The sequence below is a fragment of the Leptonychotes weddellii genome, chromosome 1 (assembly GCF_054177405.1).
Source record: "Leptonychotes weddellii isolate Sample4059 chromosome 1, ASM5417740v2, whole genome shotgun sequence".
Lineage (NCBI taxonomy): Eukaryota > Metazoa > Chordata > Mammalia > Carnivora > Phocidae > Leptonychotes > Leptonychotes weddellii.
Window position 1 is genome coordinate 52513312 of NC_138369.1, and position 20249 is coordinate 52533560.

Consider the following 20249-nt stretch of genomic DNA (forward strand, 5'->3'; position numbering starts at 1 on the left):
GATTAAGAATTCCTCATATCAATGAGATCATATGATACATGTCTTTCTCTGTTTGACTTATTTCACTCAACATAATACCCTCCAGTTCCATCCACGTCGTTGCAAATGGCAAGATCTCATTCCAATCCATGTTGTTTTAATTATAGTTGTTAGGGTTTTAGTATTTTGTATGGCAATTTTTTTCCCTAAAATTTTCCCTCCTACATTTTTTTCCCTAAAAATTTACTAATTCTCATACATTTATTTTTCCTTCTGAACTTTAAAATTACTCAGTTCAATTTTAACAATCCATTGGGTTCTGATTGAAAGTGTGTTAAATTTATATATGAATTTTGGAAAGATTAATACTTTGTGATAGTTTGCCCATCTAAGAATGCTGTATTTAGGGTCTCTTTATCAATGTCTTGTTACATATCCTTTGATAAAAATTTATGGTTTTCTTCATATAAGCTCTGTACCTTTCTTGTTTTTCTTTAGTAATTCATTGCTTTTATTTCTCTCATGAATAATATTTTTTTTCTAATCATCCATTTCTAACTACTTATTACGAGCATAAAGAAGAGCTTTTTTTAAAAAATAGTTATATCCAACAACTACTAAGCTCTCTTATTAGTTATAATTGGTTGTTACTTGTTTCTTGGGTTTATACTCATAGCTGTAATATAGATCATGGTTTTTCTTCTCTGCCAATACTTATACCATTTATTTGTGTCTTCTATTATTGCATTAGCTAGGGCCTCCAAAACAACATTGACTATAAACATCTTTAGTCTTGACTTAAATAGTAATGGCCTTAGTATTGCACTGTTGAATAGGTTGTTTTAAGTTTGTAGTAAATGGCTTTGATCTTATTCTATTTTAGGTAGTTGTTTGTTTGCTTATTTTAATTAGGAATGACTATTGAATTTTATCAAGTGTTTTTTTAGTCTCTATGCTTTCTTGATAGGGTTTTTATTTTTTCACTTTTTAAAAATGTAAATGTAATAAATTATGCTGGTAGCTTTCCAAATGGTGAGCCATCTCAACAATCCTGAAATAAGCTATGCTTGGTCATGATATATTATTCTGTTAATTCACTGCTGGATTCTACTTGCCAGTACTGTATTTAGAATTTTTGCATCTATATTTATAAGTGAAATTGGTCTCTCGTTTTCTTTATCAAGTTTGGTATTAAATATATTCTAGCTTCCTTTTTTTTTTTTTCCAAGATTTATTTATTTATTTGAGAGAACACACGCAGGGGGAGTGGCAGAGGGAGAGGAAGAGATTGCCTAAGCAGATTCCCTGCTAAGTGCGGAGCCTGACGTGGGGCTCCATCCCAGGACCCCAAGATCATGACCTGAGCTGAAACCAACAATCAGATAACCAACTGAGCCACCCAGGCACCCCTATTCTAGCGTCTTAAAATTAATCAGGGGAACTTTCCATCCTTTTCCATAGTCTACATCAGTTTTAGTACAGAGCAAGTATCTGTTCTCTGATGCTGTCTGCTGCCCAGTGTTTGTAAGGTTATGGGGTAACACCAAGATTTTGATCTTTACCATTATGATTTAAAGTATGATCTTGCTGCTTTAAAGGAAGAGCTCTAAAATGCTTTTTCACCCCTCTCTTCAGAACTGCCAGGATTTGGATTATTTTATTTTTTTGCTTGTTATTTTCCTTGTGTTGACATAAAAAGTTGTAGAGTTTCAGTAATTTTTAGTCTGAAGGCTCATTGCAACAGGCAGGAACACTTGGTGGGGAGAGCTGTCCACAGAGTATCAAGGCTTTTGTTGTTGCATAGTTGGAGATCTGAGAAGGTAAAGGGACCTAGATTTAGCAAAAAAAAGAGAACAGGGCTCCTTGTGGAAAGCCTGACTCCAGCCCCAACTCCCTCACACTGGGTGACTATAAGCAAGCCTTCTCTGGGCTACAAGTTGTTTTTGCCTCATCCATGTGTCACGTTCATAACTGCCTACTACAGTTGCTGTGACAGAAGAAATAATATCCAAGGACTTCAAGATCCTTAAAGCACTACATTGAGGCAAAGGGTACTTTTACAGGATTATTCTTTTCAGATGATTATAGCAGAAGACCTCATCAATGAAAGGAAAGGGTTTTTTTTGCCCATGACACAAGGAGTCTCCCTCCTATTTCCTATGAAAGGAAATTTTTATTTGTAAGTGTTTAGGTAGCTGTTGATTTATTGTAAAACAGTCTTTTTTGATCAGGACCGCTACTGACCATGAGCTAATAAAACAGGTTTTAAATTTTTTTAAGTAATCTCAATTTTAAAGATGTTACACTGTACCCCAGTGAGCCAGGCCATGTAACACTTTTAACTTCCTGGTGCCGTTTGCAATATTTATTTAGAGAGTAAATAAAACACTAGGTCATTTATTTTGTAGGTGTCACTACCCTTCCAGCCTTCTTTCTAGTCCTCATAGAGAGAGAAGGACCTTTTTTTCTATGCCCTTTATTTAGCCACCTGGAAATTAGATGCCTTTTCTTTTTTTGGTAGCAAAGTGCTCCTCTAGCACAAAAAAAGAAGAGAAAAATGATTTTCTCTAGCATGTACTCACAGTACCAGCTAACTGAATCACAACATGTTTTGAGTACCTGAAATAAAGTTATTGAAGAGTTCACTTCATCAAACTGTGTACTAATCTCCATAGTAGTGTGATGAAAACGCACTGCAGCCTCCTTTGCCTCCTGCGTCTCCAGTGGTCACCCTGAAGAGTGCATAATCAGTTCTGTCCGCTCATAGCAGGCCCCTACTCAGCGGCACACTAAGTTGCACACAAAGAACGTCCACATTCTTAATGTGTCGTGCACCCTGCGGGAGAGTACAGCCCCCACCTCTACTCATTCATGGACAGTATCGACTGATGAATCCATGGAGCAGGGTGAGGTAGGTGCTGGGGCTGATTTTAGTCATTTGTGTTTAGCGCATGGTTGGGAGTAAGGCCAAGTGTTGAGTGGTGCCCCAGGGTGCATCAGCACGAGTGGTTACCCAGAAGCTCGTTACAGAAGTGTGGCTCCCTTGGGGAAATTGCCATCTTACAATGCAAATGAAAAGAACAAAACATGCCACCCGAAGGAAAAATTGCCAGATTCCCCAACTACTATAAAAATATACAGTTACTAAACTTTTCTGAGGAAAAGGTCTTGGGTCTGGAAGCAGATCTTTTTTATTCTGGGTAAAGTCACTTAGGAAATCATTCTTTCCACAACAATGAGCAAAGGCAAAGAAGGGAATGAGATATTTTTCTAAAGGAACGATCGTCTTGTTGAATTTCTGCTTTGGGGCATTTGATGGTGATCACTCATCAGGGCCCAGAGCACAGGAAGCTAATAGTATATAATCATTTGTTCCAAGAGAAGATATAATTAAGTAATTCTTAAACATGACCAAAAATTGAATCTCTTAAGAGACAAATTCAATAAGCAGTCTCTTTCTCTAACGTTGATGTCCTAATTATTGGATTGCCTGCCCATTACTTGTTTCTCCTGGGAAGTGCCCCCCCACCCCCCGCAGCCCCCGTCCCTGACTGCAGCTGTGCCCCCACCCTGTCGTGTTCCCTGCCCAGTGGCGAGCATGGGAGCATCCAACCTAGGCTCCACCATGCGACCCTTCCTTGGAGGGTTTGGGATTGCTCCCCAGGGCAGCCTGTGTCGGTCTAGCTGCTCTCCTGCAGAGGGGAGTTGTGCGCTCAGCAGCTGTTGTTCCTGGCCCTTTTGCCACATGGTTTGGGAAGCAGAGAGAACCCCTCAGAAGGTAGAGAGCTGCCAGAAGTGGAACTCAGAAAGGAAGAGGCTTCAGGGGCCTTGGAGGGTGAGCCTGTTCATCTGAGTGTGTCCTGTGTTCTTTGGAGGGCATGGCTGTACTGGGAGCCGTTCCGGGAGCAGAGGTGTTCACGTGCTTCCAACCCTGAAATCCCATGGTTCTCTAAAGGCAGAGATTAGGTATCACTCTTAGTACTTGACTATAATTTAGAAACTGGATTTTACAAATTTTTCTGCCTATAGTTGACCAAGCATATTCAGTTTCCTTTTTAAATTATATTTTATTTTTTGAAAGTAATACATATTCATAATTTTATAGCCAAATATTCCTTTAAGACTAATAACAAAGTAATAGGTCACAGCCCTTTTCTAATTTCCTGGAGTCAGTGACTCAATATTTTAGCCCTTTCTTCTGCTCATTACCTCTACATTCCTAAATAATATGTTTTTCAGTTTTGTTGACTCCCTACTCTGTGATAATGAATGTTTTTACAGCCACCATACACTGTTCCTCTATCCCCCTAATGTTGTTTTACATCACAACTTTTGGTCAAATTCATCCTTGATGATTCTGTTATTTTGAAACTTATTCACAGATTAGCATGTAGTGTGCCATGATTATATTTCCTTAAATATAATTGAGTTGATAATTGCCTTATTTTTTATTTGCTTCATTTTCTACGTACCTATTATTGATTCTGGAATGTACTGTGCTTAAACACATCAGATAACCTATCAGTGTTATGTTTTGTTGTTTTCCATGAGAACTTATTCCTGGAATCTGAGTTGTCCTATTTCAATCTGGGCAGGTTACTCGTCTTCATTTCCAACTTCTTGGGAATTTGCTTTGCTTTGTTCCCTGTACCCTTTTGTAGTCCCCTTCCTTGTTTTGGCAGGTGCATGAGAGAAATTTTGGAATCGTGTGTGAAAACATCTTCATTCTCATTTTCCCTCCAAATTTGGAAGGCATTGCTTAGTTGCCTCCAGCATTGCTGTTGAGAGGCTGATGCCAATCTGATCCCTAGTCTTTCATATCTGACCTCATTCTCTCTAGAAGTTTTCAGAGTCTTCTCTTTATCCCCGATATTTTGAAATTTCATAGTGATATTCTTTTGTGGTTTGGTTTTTTTTTTTTTCTTTCCCAACAGTTGAACATGACACTTGCGAACTCCTGTTCTTCATTTCTGTGAAATGTCGTGAATTATTTTTTTGAAAACGATCATTTCCACATCTCCTGTCTTCTCTGTTTCTGGGCTTCTGTTGCATTATCCAGACTTACCATTTGTTACGTACCCCCCCTGCCCCAGCCTCCACCATTGTGTCTCCTTGTTCTGTTTGTTTTGCTCTGTGTTTGTTTTTGTCTATTTGAGAAGCCTTCCTCAACTATATTTTCTAATTGTTCTGTTGAATTTATTTCTATCATATGTTTAGTATCCAAGAGCTCCTCTTTGTTCTCTGAATGGTCTCACCTCCTTTTAAAGATAGTATTCTGTACTCTGTTTCATGAATGCAGCCTCACATCTCTGCAGTTGTCTTCCCTTCCCTGCCTTGTCGGGCTCTGCCTGAGTCCCCTGTCAGGTGAGGGCGTGTGCCTAGGTGCCGCCTGTCTCTCGAGGGGCAGGGAGTTGGCCCAGAAGCCCCTCCAGGCCTTGAAGCCCAGCCTTCTGAGCTCCAGGCCTTCTGGGCACTATGGGCTCTTGTGGTGACATTTGGGAGGAGGTGAGAGCAGAAATAAGGTCGCCAATTGTTCTAGAGGCCTCTCATACCTCAGAGTTGCATTTTGATTTTAACCATGTGGTAATTAACTTTTATCCTCCTTAGTCTGTTCAATACTGATGACTTAGAAATGCCTGCAGCTGTAAACTGGCTTTTTTCTTTCTCGTCCATTCTTTATTTCTTTTAAAGCTCTCTTCAGGGCAAACATACCAGTCACATTTCAATAAAAGTGGTTACTTCTCTGGTTTTTTTCTTATCTTTAAGTTCTAGAAGTTTGATGATTTTTTGGTACATTATTGAATTTTGGATTGCCAGCTTCTGTATTATTTCATTTAAGTTTAATATTTATTTTTTATTTCTTCTTTTACCTACTTGAAGAAAGTAACAATGAAATTAAAATGCAAATAGGATAATGAGGTTAAGAAACTTTTAGAGAATATCTGGAATAAAATTAGGGACAGTATGTTCTTATCCACCCTCATGAGATGAGATACTTAATCTTGTGCTTAAGTTGTCCTGTCAGCTGAAGTAAAAAAGGAAAGGTAGTAAATCTTCTGTTATTAAAAAAGGAAGCATAAACCAAGAAACAGACTCTTAACTATGGAGAACAATGATAGTTACCAGAGGGGAGGTGGGGTGGGTGGGTGAAATAGGTGATGGGGATTAAGGAGTGCACTTGTGATGAGCACTGGGTGATGTATAGAAGTGTTGAATCACTAAATTGGACACTAAATCACTATATGTTAACTATACCGGAATTAAAATAAAAACGTTAAAAAAAGAAGCATAAAAATTCTTCAGAGAAAATTGAACTCAAAGATGACCTTATATAATTCCTTGATTAGCGAACCTTGATTTGCATAATGATCAATGTCCTCGAGGATAGTTTTAGAAAATGTGTATGGTATTACATTCAGATGATTCAATACGATTTCTAAAGTGCCTTAACTTAGAGGCATTTCCTCAGGGGGCTGTGAAAATATTACTTAGGCACTTGGCTTTGCTTTTAGGTGCTCTCACCTTAAAATAGAGACAGAATTTGGGAGTCTAATAACTTACTTGATTTTTCAAGCTTTTGCCAAATGGTAGATCAGAGTCAATTTATTTTTGAATTATCTGCCACATATGCATGGTGCAAGTATTTCACAGTGTTTAAAATGAGAAAAATTGTATCAACTATGAACACAACATAGAGGTGAGAGTTAAACTTTTATTGAATTAATTACTTTTGCCCGAACACTTCTCCCCAGGTAGACAGCCAGCCTGCGTTATCACAGGTATAAGCCATCAGAGTAAACAGAGCTGCTAATAGGTAGCAACTGTCGCTCAGTTTCATCACCTGTGAGATGGGGCTATAGTTCCTACCTCCTGGGATTGCTGTGAATTAATACCCTTTTAGAGGAGGACCTGGTACGTGGTAAGCACTGTATTAAAGCATAGCGTAAGAAGCAGGACTGCTTCCCCAGAGACTGGCTGTGGTAAAATAGTTTCAGGACACTCGCGCCCTGGCCCACCATGTGTGCCTGTGTTATGCGGCTTGGCCGTCTTCTGCCAAAGTCCAAAGGTTCTGAGTGTGAATGATACCTCTTTTTCTGCTCATAACCAGCAGCAACCTTCTGTGCTAAGATTATACTTTGTCCAAGCAGGGAGGCCATGTCCACTCACCTTCCTGGGAGCCATTGTGCATTGATCACACCCAAGGTTCATCTGACAGTAAAGGGAGGTGTAAGGACATCTGAGATGGGGGTCCAGGATCTGAGGAAGTATATGAGCTCTGGATCTGTGTCAAGATTATTCTCTTTGATTCATAAATGGTTTTTATGTATGGTTATTTTTTAAGTGTTAAATCAATAATATATCTTTACATAAAAACCATTTATGAATCATTATTTGTTAAAAAAAAGAAGAAGAAGAAAGCAGGAAGGGAAAAATGAAGGGGGGGTGTCGGAGGGGGAGACAAACCATGAGGGACGATGGACTCTGAAAAACAAACTGAGGGTTCTAGAGGGGAGGGGGGTGGGAGGATGGGTTAGCCTAGTGATGGGTATTAAAGAGGGTACGTTCTGCATGGAGCACTGGGTGTTAATACACAAACAATGAATCATGGAATACTACATCAAAAACTAATGATGTAATGTATGGTGATTAACATAACATAATAAAAAAAGTTTAAAAAAATAACCATCAACTGTTAACTGTTTTCTTAACATGATGAACTGGAGGTTAACAGTGGGTGGGTCATGTCTTGTTTCATTTTTATCCCTGCGTCCTAGGACAGTACCTAGCATATGGTAGATGCTCAATAAATCTTTGTTGAATGAACATTTCATGAATTATTTTCATATTCATAAATAAAAAGGAAAATATACTATATCTTTTTTATATATCTAGACAACTCTTATCCAATGTAACACTTTTGATATGCTAGCTTTCTTGCCAGTTTATAAGACTATATCTCCTCAATGTCATGTAATAGGCCAAATTTTAATTTGATGAATAATAAAGGACCTCTCTATTTGTAGACCAGCAGATAAATAACAAGGCTTGTTTCTAGGCGGAGCACTGTAGGATGGGGACAGGAGGCAGGTCAGGAATGGATGGAAGATCTACTTTTCAGTGTACCCTTTGTCTAATTTTTTCTAATCATGTCTACATATTACTTCTCAAATTAGCAAAAAAAAATCTGACCCATGCTAAAAGGAAAAAGGTACTATTATTTGTGCCTTAACATGAAGAGAACATACCCATCCTGCTAATTAGGTGAATAGTTGGGCAACAATTGCAGCTAACCTTCCAGGGCATACCCAGTAGTTGTGGGGACTAGAAGTCTTTTCAAGAAGTTTTTGTTTGTTTGTTTGTTTTTAGAGAGAGTGAGAGAGCAGGGTAGGGGGAGCAGAGGGAGAGAGAGAATCTTGAGCATGCCCCATGCCCAGCGTGGAGCCCAACACGGGGGACCGACACTCGATCCCAGGACCCTGAGATCATGACCTGAGCCGAAATCAAGAGTTGGACGCTTAACAGACTGAGCCACCCAGGCGCCCCTTGAAGAAGATTTTTTTAATAGGTTGTTCACTCAATTGGGTATTATAACATAGTGGAGCCCTTGGCTTTTCTCTGGGAAAAGCCCCCAAATCTGCCTACTCTAGAGATTGGCCTCTGTCAAATAGACCAGGGAAATCACTTATCAATCATAAATCATACCATGATTTATTTCTTCTTCCGAAATCCATACTGTGGTCACCCATGAATTCAGATCTAGACTTGTTTTAACAGTTAATTTTAAGTTATTTCATTATTTTAGTGCTTATTACCGGTGCAGCTTGTTCATACAAAGTTCCACAAAGTGCTCTAACTCAGGATTTTCTGAGAAGATGATAAAGTAAGGGGAGAAACTAGCATACATTACAAAGAAAAAGAAAAGTTAGGGGGAAAGTACATCAGTACAGAACCCGGGAGCTCATGGGGAAGTGGTGCCCAATGCAGCCTACAAGGATTGATGAGTTCTATCACCTGATAGAACAGGTGAAAGAAGGAAGGACAGACCAACTTCAGAAATATACCAAGAACCAACCCATGACTTCCCTTCCTGAGGAAGTTGGTGCAGTGTTATGAGAATTAAGTTTAACAAATGTAGCTGACTGCTACAAACCCTGCTCAGTAGAGAGGCAAGGGCAGGCCCAGGAGAAGTAGGGACCCTTTTCTCCCCAGGATTCAGAAACACTCAGAGACTGGGTATAAGGATATTGCCGTGATAAGCCAAAGCTTAGGGACAACCATCAGGCCTACCAACAATTATTTTACGGAACTTTCTTTTGTTTCTTTTGGTATTTAATTAGATATGATTAAGTACATGGTAATTGTAGGAAAAAAGTAAATAAACTAAAAGAGAAATCCATCATTCATATCTACTACCCGAGAAAAACACTTATATTATAAAATAACAATGAGTAAACTCTGTATGAAAACATATGAATCTGAAGTAAGTCAGGTAGAATAAATGTGAGATAATGGCCATGAACATTTTTGAAGAAAATAATGCAGTGGTAAGGCTTTGCCCTATCATATCATATAAAGCCATAGTAACTAAAGCATCATGGTACTGGCATCAGAATATATAGATAAATGGAACAGAACAGAAAGTCCAGGGACTATCAGAAATATAGATATACACAAATTTGGTATATGTTATAGGTATTTCCTGCTAGTAGAAAAATGATGGATTGGTTGTTGAATGGTGTTGGGACAACTGGCTAGCCATTTAGAGGAAACAGATAAAGGTCAATCCCCTCTTTAAATTATACACTGAATTTAAATTTAGTAAAATTAAAGATATAAACATAAACATGAAAACCACAAAAATATTCAAAAGAATTATAGGTAAATATTTAGCTGACCTTTGGATGGGGAGACCTTTTCTATGTGAGTGGCACCAAAGGAAGAAACTGTAAGAAGACTCACAAGTTCTTTAGCTAATGTTGAATGTCAAGTTCAGGACTAAAGGAAGGTGTGTGTCCAACATTAGGTAATTGATTAAAAACCTCTTATAATGGTGTACCTTGCCGCCGTAAAAATAAAACTGTATATGACTCTTGATTATTGGCAAGATGGCCCCAATAATGAAATGAAAAGTGAACAACTTGTGCATTTGTGTATTTGCATGTATACATTTCTGTAGAAAAAGGCCTGGCTGGTTGTGATCCACATTTAACAGCGGTAGCTTTTAAGTTAAGATTTGGATAATTTATTTCCTTTTGCTTTTTTTATGTGTTCTTTCTTTTTTTTTCCTATACATATTTAATCCAGTCTAGTTAAAAACCGAGACAAAAAAGTTCCACAAAATAATTGATTATTGGAGAGAAAACTGAGCTTTAAACTTCCCTTTTGCCTAGATCAAATAGGCTTCTTTTTTTTTTAATGTGGAATTTTAATTACACACATAAATAACAACTTGAGAACGAGGAGTTCTAAGGCTAGACATTATCTCTAGGTGTAAGAATTTCCGATTAGTCCACTTGTAGTATGGCATCACCCAAGATAACAAAGAAGCCTAGTATAGTTTGTCCTGAAGAAGAAAGCCAATTTACTATATTCAGTACTGACTTCTCTGCCATTTTTCTGTAGAAATACTGGTTTACTGCATGGAGTTTCCAGTGTTTACCTATAACTGATTTAAATGGGCAGAGCATGGAGCATTCTATTTATTTCCAGGTGAATTCTTCACATTTCCTGGCTTTTGAAAGTTCTCCTTCCACAAATCTTCTGTGACTATGTATCCTCGTAAACCCCAGTCATATAATTTCTTCCCGCTGACCTGGACAAATACGATGGCTTGTTGTGGATAATAAAGAGAGGTAGCAAGTCCCATGAATCCAGGTGGATACACCAGCTTCTTTATTTTTGAACCTCTAGCCAAAAGAAGTCCAACAATGCCAGCAAAACCAATAACACCAAGTCTTGGGAAAAAGTCCAGGAGGTGCATTTTGGAGATATTCATAGCTGCCTAACCCCCATTGAACCAAGCTCTGCATCCTGGGCTTAGTTTGTGAGTACATTTCCTGACACCAACTTGTATATGGCTCGCAATAACGTCAGAGATGTGAAATGCTTTCTTCAGGTGGGGTCCTTGGCTCCTCCACATATTTAGATTGACCCTCAGGGACGGAGTAGAGTGAAAGCTCATTAACCTTCACAGAAGTTTTGTGAGGTGAGTCCTTTTTAGGTGATGCATAGACTTTGAAGGTGAGCAGACTCAGGCTGGCCGGCCCCACAGACCTCTGAATTACCTTGAACATGCTGCTGGCAGAGGTGGCTCTGGCAGGGCTCAAATAGGCTTCTTAAAGGGATCTTTGGGACCATCTGTTTTATTGCAGAATGACTCCGTTTCATTGGGTGGCAGCTTGAATCCACATGACCATAAATGTAAATTTCTTTAAACATAAAAACCAAATGTAGGGTGCCTGGGTGGCTCAGTTGGTTAAGCAACTGCCTTCGGCTCGGGTCATGATCCTGGAGTCCCAGGATCGAGTCCCGCATCGGGCTCCCTGCTCGGTGGGGAGTCTGCTTCTCCCTCTGACCCTCCCCCCTCTCATGTGCTCTCTCTCTGTCTCTCAAATAAATAAAATCTTTAAAAAAAAAAAAAAACAACCAAATGTATACATTCCTTCTAAAATGACTCTAAAAGATTATATTTTAAATGGTGATTTCTCTTATTATAGTTGATATTTGATTTTGTTATACATTCATTCTTTTTAACCAGTCTTTGTTTTGTCTAGTTTCTCTGAATTGAGCAGCAGAGAGTTGTTTTAACATCCAAATTTATTATGGAGAACCAAAATTAGTGAACATGCCTTTTAATGAAAGCTTTGGTTTGGCCAGTTTAAGCTGTTTATAAATCAAAAATGTAATCAAGGAGAGATTGTTTTAGCTCATTGTCCACCAAGAAGCTTTTAGCTGCCAAGAAAAGGCCTCATTTCTGGAGAAACATTGCCCCTCCTGCTTGGAGTCCTCCAGTGGTTTATTGACTTGGAGAAACAGCAAGGTGGTTTTGGATAATCAAGTTTGATGGACTTCTTTGAGCCCACCAGCTTTCTCTTATGAGCCATTGGGTTCACAGTCTCCTAATATGAACAAGGAAGAGATTAGAAAAAAAGAGAGAACTCAAATTTTCTCTGTACTCAAACCTCCCCTGCCCCTTCACCCCGCCCCTTCACCCCTGGCAACCACCTCCTTGCCTACAAGTTTTGCCTTTTCCAGAGTATCATATAAATGGGATCATATACTTTATAGCCTTTTGAGTCTGTTTCTTCACCTAGAATAACGCATTTGAGATTCATCCATGTAACCGCACTTATTAATAGTCCCTTTGCATTGCGGAGTAGTATGCCAGTGTGTGGATGCACCATAGTTTGTCTGTCCATTTTTTAGAAGAGGGATATTTTGATTGTTTCCAGTCTTTGCGATTTTGAATACAGCTACTATAAGCATTTGCCCAATGTTTTGTGTGAATAAAGGTTTTCATTTTACTTGGGTAAAATGGATCGGATTAGGAATAGGATTGTTGTCATATGTAAAGGGAGTATTTGACATTGTGAGAAACCACCAGTTGTTTTCCATAATGGCTATACCATTTTGAGTTCCCACCAGCAGTGTATGAGAGTTCCAGTTCCCCCACATCCTTGCCAGCACTTGGTGGTGTCAGTTTTTTTGCTTGTTTGTTTAAAATTTTATTTATTTATTTGAGAGAGACAGAGCACGAGAGGGGGAGGGACAGTGGGAGAAGCAGGCTCCCTGCTGAGCAGAGAGCCCAATGTGGGACTCGATCCCAGGACCCTGAGATCATGACCCAAGCCAAAGGCAGACGCCCAACGACTGAGCCACCCAGGCGCCCTGGTGGTATCAGTTTTTGTTCAGTTTAGCTACTCTAGTGGTCGTGTTGTGCTGTCTGCACTTGCGTTTCTCTGATGACTAGTGATGTTGAACATCTTCTCAGGTATTTATCTGTGATCACATACTTCCTTTGATGTAGTGACCATGGCAGTGACTATTGAAGCACCTAGTTTTAGTTACAATTTTCATGTTGATGTTTCACAGTGTCGATCTGATTATCTCCTTAAGGTGCGTTTATTTCTTCTTCCTCTTTTTTTTTTTTTAACCTGGTCCCCCTGTCCCTATGTTATATTAGAAATTAGGTTTAGAGACTTAATTAGATTCAGTTTCTACAGTTTTGTCAAGAACATCTCATAAGTGATATATATGTGAGGGATTAAAAAAATGCACTGGAGCCAATAGAAAGCCACACCTTGATGATATGACCTACTGCATTGTAGCAGCTTCCCCAAAAGTGAGAACAGCTGCAGTAATGTCCTTCACTCTGCAAGAGGACAGCTGGAATCAAGCACAGGTGGACAGGTTGGACCTCATACAGAGGGGATGGATGGTGGGGGGTATGGGTCCAGCCAGGTGTGGGAACTCCCAGATACCCTCTTCTGAAAGCGTCCCTTCTCTCCACAAAATAGCAAGTAAGGTTGGTGCTGACAGTGAGGACATAGAGGTGTTGGAGGTTTGAAGAGACAGGAGAACGTGTAGAATCAAATTAGGGAGTGGGAGATTGAATGGACCAAGGGAAAGTAGCACATGCCAGGCCCTAAGAGCCCTCTTGAGGACATGAGTTGAACATGGAGGTCACTTAAAGTTGTGTTTCTCCCCCAACCATTGTTGTGACGTATTGTTAATAATTAGAGCAATTTTAATTCATCATGGGCTTTCACTTTTGGGGATTTTATCAAAATGTGAGAGTGTATCATATACAGAAATGTCATCAGTAAAACTGGTTACAGTGTAGAATTTTAACCCCCAATATGTTCACACAGGGGTCCTGGACCCCCATCCTCTGCAGGGAAGAGATGTTATGAGGTTTCAAATTAAGAGTGGAAAATCTTGCAAGCAATATTCTATTTCCTAAGCATAGAATTTTGAAATTTTGAAACTATGTGTCCCCAAAATATGAGACATTTAATGGCAAATAAGGGAAAAATCAGTGTTTTATTTATACTTGATTTCTTAGTGTTTCTTTTGAAATTGGATACACTTTTACTGTTAGTTAAACCTGGGATTGAATGTTTGATGTTACTTTAAATAGGTTTCCAACTGGGGGAAAGTGTTTTCTGAATATTTTCTGGGCCATCCCAGCAATGTTATATAAGAGAAAAAATTGTTGTAATATTCTTCTAAAAATACTTCAATGGAGAATTATTTTGCAATTAGAATATGTCTGTTTAAAGATGTAATATTTAAAAATTGCAGTTTTGATTTACAGTGTAATTGTTCACATTGACTTTATTTTTAGAGCAGTTTTAGTTGTATAGAAAAATTATATAGAATATACCACATAACCCCAATACCCCCAAATAGTTTCCCTTATTATTAACATCCTGCATTAGTATGGTACATTGGTTACAATTGATGAACCAATACTAATACATTATTATTAACTAAGGTCCACAGTTCACACTAGGTTTCACTCTGTGTTGTACATTCTGTGGACCTTAACAAATGCATAATGCCATGTATCCACTGTTAAAATATCATATGAAATGGTTTTACCATCCTCAAAGATCTCTTATATGTCACCTGTTCATTCCACCCTTCTTCCCACCTCCCAACCCCCTGGTCACCATTGATCTTTTTACTGTCTCTACAGTTTTGCCTTTTCCAGAGTGTCATATAATTAAAGTCTTATAGTATGTAGCCTTTTTAGATTAGATTCTTTCACCTAGTAAAATGCATTTAAAGTTCCTACATGCCTTATCATGGCTTAATAGCTCATTTCTTCTCATCACTGAGTAGTATGCCATTGTAGAGATGTACCGTGGGTTGTTTATTCAGTCGTGTACTGAAGGACATCTCAGTTGCTTCCAATTTTTGGCAATTATGAATAAAGCTGCTATAAACTACTATGTGATTTTTTTTAAAGATTTTATATACTTATTTGACAGAGAGTTAGAGAGCACAGGTAGGCAGAGAGGCAGGCAGAGGGATAGAGAGAAGCAGGCTCCCTGCTGAGCAGGGAGTCCAACACGGGGCTCGATCCCAGGACCCTGGGATCATGACCTGAGCCGAAGGCAGCCACTTAACCAACTGAGCCGTCTAGGCGCCACTACAATGTAATTTTTAAAATACAATTGTAATTGTTGATAGTTTTCTTAAGTTAAATGGTGCTGACATTTGATAGACCATGCTTTGACTGATTACTCACAGTAAGTAGGTCCAAGAATGTTTCCAGATGGCACTAGCCATCATAGAAGTGGGCAGTCAAGCTCCTTGCCTTGTGGAACTTGTAGTCTATCTAGTGAAGAGCTAAGTTACATAAAAAATATATCTAAGGACTTAGATATGTAAACAGACACGTGAACCCTTATGAGAACTTTTAGGTACTTTAGTTATTAGAAGATTAAACACTAGGCACTGAACTATGTTTAAGGAATGATCAGAGACCCAAGCAAGTGGGCTTCCTTAGGAAGGGTTCTAAAGAAGAAGAAGCCTTTGACTGTGGTATCTCTATTTATGATAGTTATATATCTAAAGATAAAAGTCATGGCCCTTGGCACTTTCAGAAACTTTCTAAGTTTTCACTTCTTACAGTACAAGTATTGAAACAATGATCTTAACAAGTCCTGGAACACTATAAAAGAGAATAGTAAAAAGTCCCTCTCTGGGTCATGTGCTGTGAAGTCCTAATCAGTAGGAGATTAAATCAATATAATCCTGAAAGAACTGTCAGGAAGGCAAATCATGAAAAGAAGCCATTTGATATGGGACTGAAAACCCACCTAGAGGTTTAGAGAAGAAATTTTTATACCACCACCACGTCTAACCTATCGAGGTTGCTTGGCTTGAAGTCTGGATACATTCATTCCAGCAGGAAATGTTTGGTTTGATGGATCTTGACAATTGTATCCACCCATGTAACGAACACTATGGAACAATATTTCCCTATCTCCAAAAAGTTCCTCCTCCCTCTCTGCAATTAGTCTCTTCACCATCACAGACCATCACTGAAGTGCTTTCTATCACTATGAATTACAGTTGCCTGTTCTAGAAATTTATATGAATGAAACAACACCGTAATACTGTTTGCATCTGGCTTTTTTATTTAGCATAATGCTTTTGAGATTCATCCATGTCATTGTGTGTAGTGTGGTGTGTTTTTTATATTGCTGAGTAGTATTCCATTATCTGAATATACCACAATTTTCTTACCCATTCACATGCTGATGAACATTTTGGTTGTTCCCATATTTTTACTATTTTGAGTGAAGCTGCAGTGAATGTTCTTATTAATGCTTTTTCATGTACATATATCTTCATTCCCCTTGGGTAAATACCTCAGGATGGATTTGCTGAGTCTAATGGTAAGTATATGTTTAACTGCATAACAACTGTCAAACTGTTTCCAAAGTGTTTCTGACACTTTATGCCTCCACCAGCAAAGGTTGTGAGTTGTACTCCAAATCCATGCCTGTATTTGATATTGTCAGTTTCTTAGTTTTGTTTTGTTTTAGCCATTGTAACAGATGTGTAGTGGTATCTCCTTGTGGTTTTAATTTGCATTTCCTTGGTGACGATTATGTTAGAGCATGTTTTCATATGTTTATTAGCATTTTATATGCCTCCTTTTTGTGAATGTCCTGTTCAGTTATTATGCCCATTTCTTTATTGCATTGTCTTTTTATTAGTGAGTTGTTGAGTGTCCTTTATGTATTCTGTATACAAATCTGTTGTCAAACATAGGCAGATATTTACTCCCAGTTAGTGACTTGCCATTTCATTTACATGTTCTTTTCTGAAAAATCTTTCATTACCCCAAGGTCCTGAAGATTTTCTTCTATGAATTTTCTGGTTTTAGCTTTTATATTTAGATCTATGATGCATTTCAAATTAATTTTTGTATATGGTATGAGATAGAGATTGAAGTTCATTTTTTTTTTTTTCCTATATGGATATCCAGTTGTTACTCTAACCATTTGGTGAAGAAACCCTTTTCCACATATTGATTACTCTGGCATCTTTGTCTGAATTCAATTAATCTTATATGTATGGCTCAGTTATTTTATTCCGTTTATCTATATATCTATGTCTTTATGTTTTAAAGTTTTAAGTGGTTTTAAGTTTTCATATCAGATATTATTGGCCCCAACTTTGTTGTTCTTTTTCAAAATTGTTTTACTATTCTGTGTTCTCTACATTTTGACATGAATTTTAGAAATTAGTGGGCTGATTTCTACCAAAAAAAAAAGCTTTGCATTGATTCAGTAGTTCCATTTGGAAACGATTGACTGACATTTTAATAGTATTGAGTATTCTAATCCATGAACATTATGTATCTCTTTATTAGGTTGTCTTTAAAATCTCATTATGGATTTTGTTGTACAAGATTTACACAGATTTTGTTAAATTCACCCATAAGTATTTTACGTTTCTAGATTCCATTGTAAATTGTATATTTACATCAATTTCCAATTTTAATTACTAGTATATAGCAGGAAAACTTATTTTTATCATGTTCCTGTATCCTGTACCTATGCTAAATTTGCTTATTAGTGATAGTAATTTGTTTTTGTTTTAAATATATTCTTTAGGATTTATTGTGTATGCAACCATGTCATCTGCAAATAAAAACAAATGTTCTTCTTCCTTTACAGTCTGTAGGCCTTATACTTACTTTTCTTGCCTGACTGAACTGAAGGCTAGAACCTCCAGTTCAAGAATGTTGAATAGAAGTAGCAAAAGCATGCTTGCTTTGTTTTTGATTTTAAGGAAAAGCAGTTAGGTTTTCCTCACTGGTGTATTGTTAGCTGTAGTTTATTCCTAGATGCCTCTTTAAGGTTTAGGAAATTTCCCTCTGTTTTCCTGAGTATTTTTATCATGTATGAATATTGAATTTTGTCAGAATTTTCTGTGTGTGATAGGTCATTTTTCTCCTTTATTCTGTTAATGTGTTGAATTACATTTATTAACTTTCTGTTGTAAAACCAAACTTGCATTACCGAGATATATCCCACTTGGGTATGTTTTATTACAAATTGTTAGATTCAATTTCCTAATATTTTGCTAAGGACTTTTATATCTATGCCAGTAAGAGATATTGGTCTGTAATTTTCTTTTCTTGTAATGTCTTTGTCAAGTTTTGGTATCAGAGTAATACTCTCCTTATAAATTTCCTTCCTCTTCCTTTTTTCTGAAAGAGATTATATAGGATTATTTGTGGGGTTTTTTTTTTACTGGTATTATTTATTTCTTAAATGTTTGATATAATTTTCCAATAAAACCATCTGAGCCTGAGAAGTTTTAAATTATGAATTTAATGTCTTTAATAGCTATAGGGAGGTATTCACATTTACTATTTCTTTCTGTGTCAGTTTTAGTGATTGGTTCTTTTAAGCAATTTGTCTATTTTATCTAAGTTGTTAGATGTATTGACATAAAGTTATTGATACTACTTTCTCATTATTCTAATTTTTGTAGAATCTTTAATGGTATTCCCTTTCTCATTCCTGATGCTGGTAATTTCTTTCTTCTCTTTTTACTCTTAATCTGTTTAGCTAGGGTTTATCAATTTTATTGATATTTTCAAAGAACCAACTTTTGATTTCATTGATTTTCTCTACTGTTTATTTCCTATTTCACTGATTTCTGAATTTTCTTTTAGTATTTTCTTTATACTGTTTGGTTTGGTTCTTTTTTCTAGCCCCTCTTAATTCTATTTCATGAAAGACTTCTTAGACTAGATCCCCTAGCTCTTCTATTGAAGTTTTTACCTGGGGAGTCATTTGGTAATTTTCAAGAACTCTTTCTGGTTTTCTGATTTTTCCTTTTTCACAAGTGTCTGTTCTTGCTATGTGAATGCAAGGTTTTCTTAGTTCTCCCTGAAGGGTCCTTTTTATAAAACAAAATAAAAACCTTCTCTCTGTTCCCTGAATTATCTGTTTCCTCTGGCATCCATTTTCTTCTTTTTCACCTGGGGCTATGTATATATAGTTGTGTGTCTGTCTGTGTGTGTGTGTGTGTGTGTCTCTCTCTCTCTTTTTAAGGCTTTTCTCAGACATCTGGTGATTCTTGGCTCTCTGTTTATATTTGAGGAATAGCCAATAGCATGGCTTGCTCAGGATAGACGCAGAGTTTCTGCTTTATGCTGGATGACTGCTGGTGGGCCAGATTATACTGCCTGTCCTTTAGGGCCAGCGCATGGAATGTGTTGCTGAACTCCCCTCCCAAGAAAGTTCATTAATTTCTCTAGCAAAGACCTCTTTTATGTGTGCATATGAGAGTTCTTTGAGCTGTAAGCCATTTGCACACAGGGCTGTGGGGAGGGAATGAGCCCACATAGCACTGTTCCCCCATCATGAGAACAGTGTGCAAGTACGGAGCCTTTCCAAGGTTCTTTCGAGTTGGTTGGCTTCTTCCATAGCTGAAGCTCCCACCTCCATCTGGGTTCTAGGCTCAATTTCCTATGCTCAGTTTCATCATCCTATGCTCTTTCATCTGTTTTCAGATTTCCATAAATTTGTAGAAATTTCCCGTTTGCTCCTTGTCTCCTTCCCATTTCCTTTGTTGTTATGAAATTGTACCTTTTGTATTTTCTTTGCTTTTCTTTGGATGGTCTCTCCAGATGGTTATGAGAGATAGATGGGAATCTTATCTTAAACCAATGTACCTCATTCCTTTTTAGCTGCTCTGCATAGTAGTCTATAATGTGCCTGATTTCTACTCCTGTGCTGTGTGCCCCTGGGCAAGTTGTTTAACCTCTGTGTTCCTCCATCTTAAAATAGAGCTTAGTAGTACCTAGAGTTTTTGTGAGGACTAAATGAATTACTGTATATAAAGCCCTTAGAATAATTTATAGCATAAGTAAGACCCGCATAAAGGTTCTTTTTGCTATGCTTGGGTTGTAGCCTAGTTGTTTGTGCACACCCCACAGTTGGCTCTGTGTGTGTTACACCAGTGCTGTGATAGGTGTCCCAGCTTAGTTTCATGCTCTGGGCACGTTGTGAGAGTCTGTCCGCTAAAGGTCAGCAATGCTGAGGGGAAGCCATCACGCATTCTGGATTTTCATAGAGATACCACGTCACTTTCTTACTGTTGTATCCTCCCAACAATGGTGGATATAAGAATTCTGTTTTTCATCTTGTTTCTAATCTGATAGATGAATGCAGTTGGATAATGTACTTCCATCCTTCAGAGAGCTATGGTAATAGTTAAATAAACACATT

At 37.8% G+C, this 20249-nt stretch overlaps 1 protein-coding gene and 1 pseudogene across 4 annotated transcripts in view; one reads left to right on the top strand and one right to left on the bottom strand.

The window, feature by feature from the left end:
* Window positions 1–20249, top strand: part of ANO10 (anoctamin 10) — a 213303-nt gene that overhangs the window by 102282 nt on the left and 90772 nt on the right. The window lies entirely within an intron of this gene.
* On the bottom strand, window positions 10487–11273 carry LOC102747202 (MICOS complex subunit MIC26 pseudogene; annotated as a pseudogene).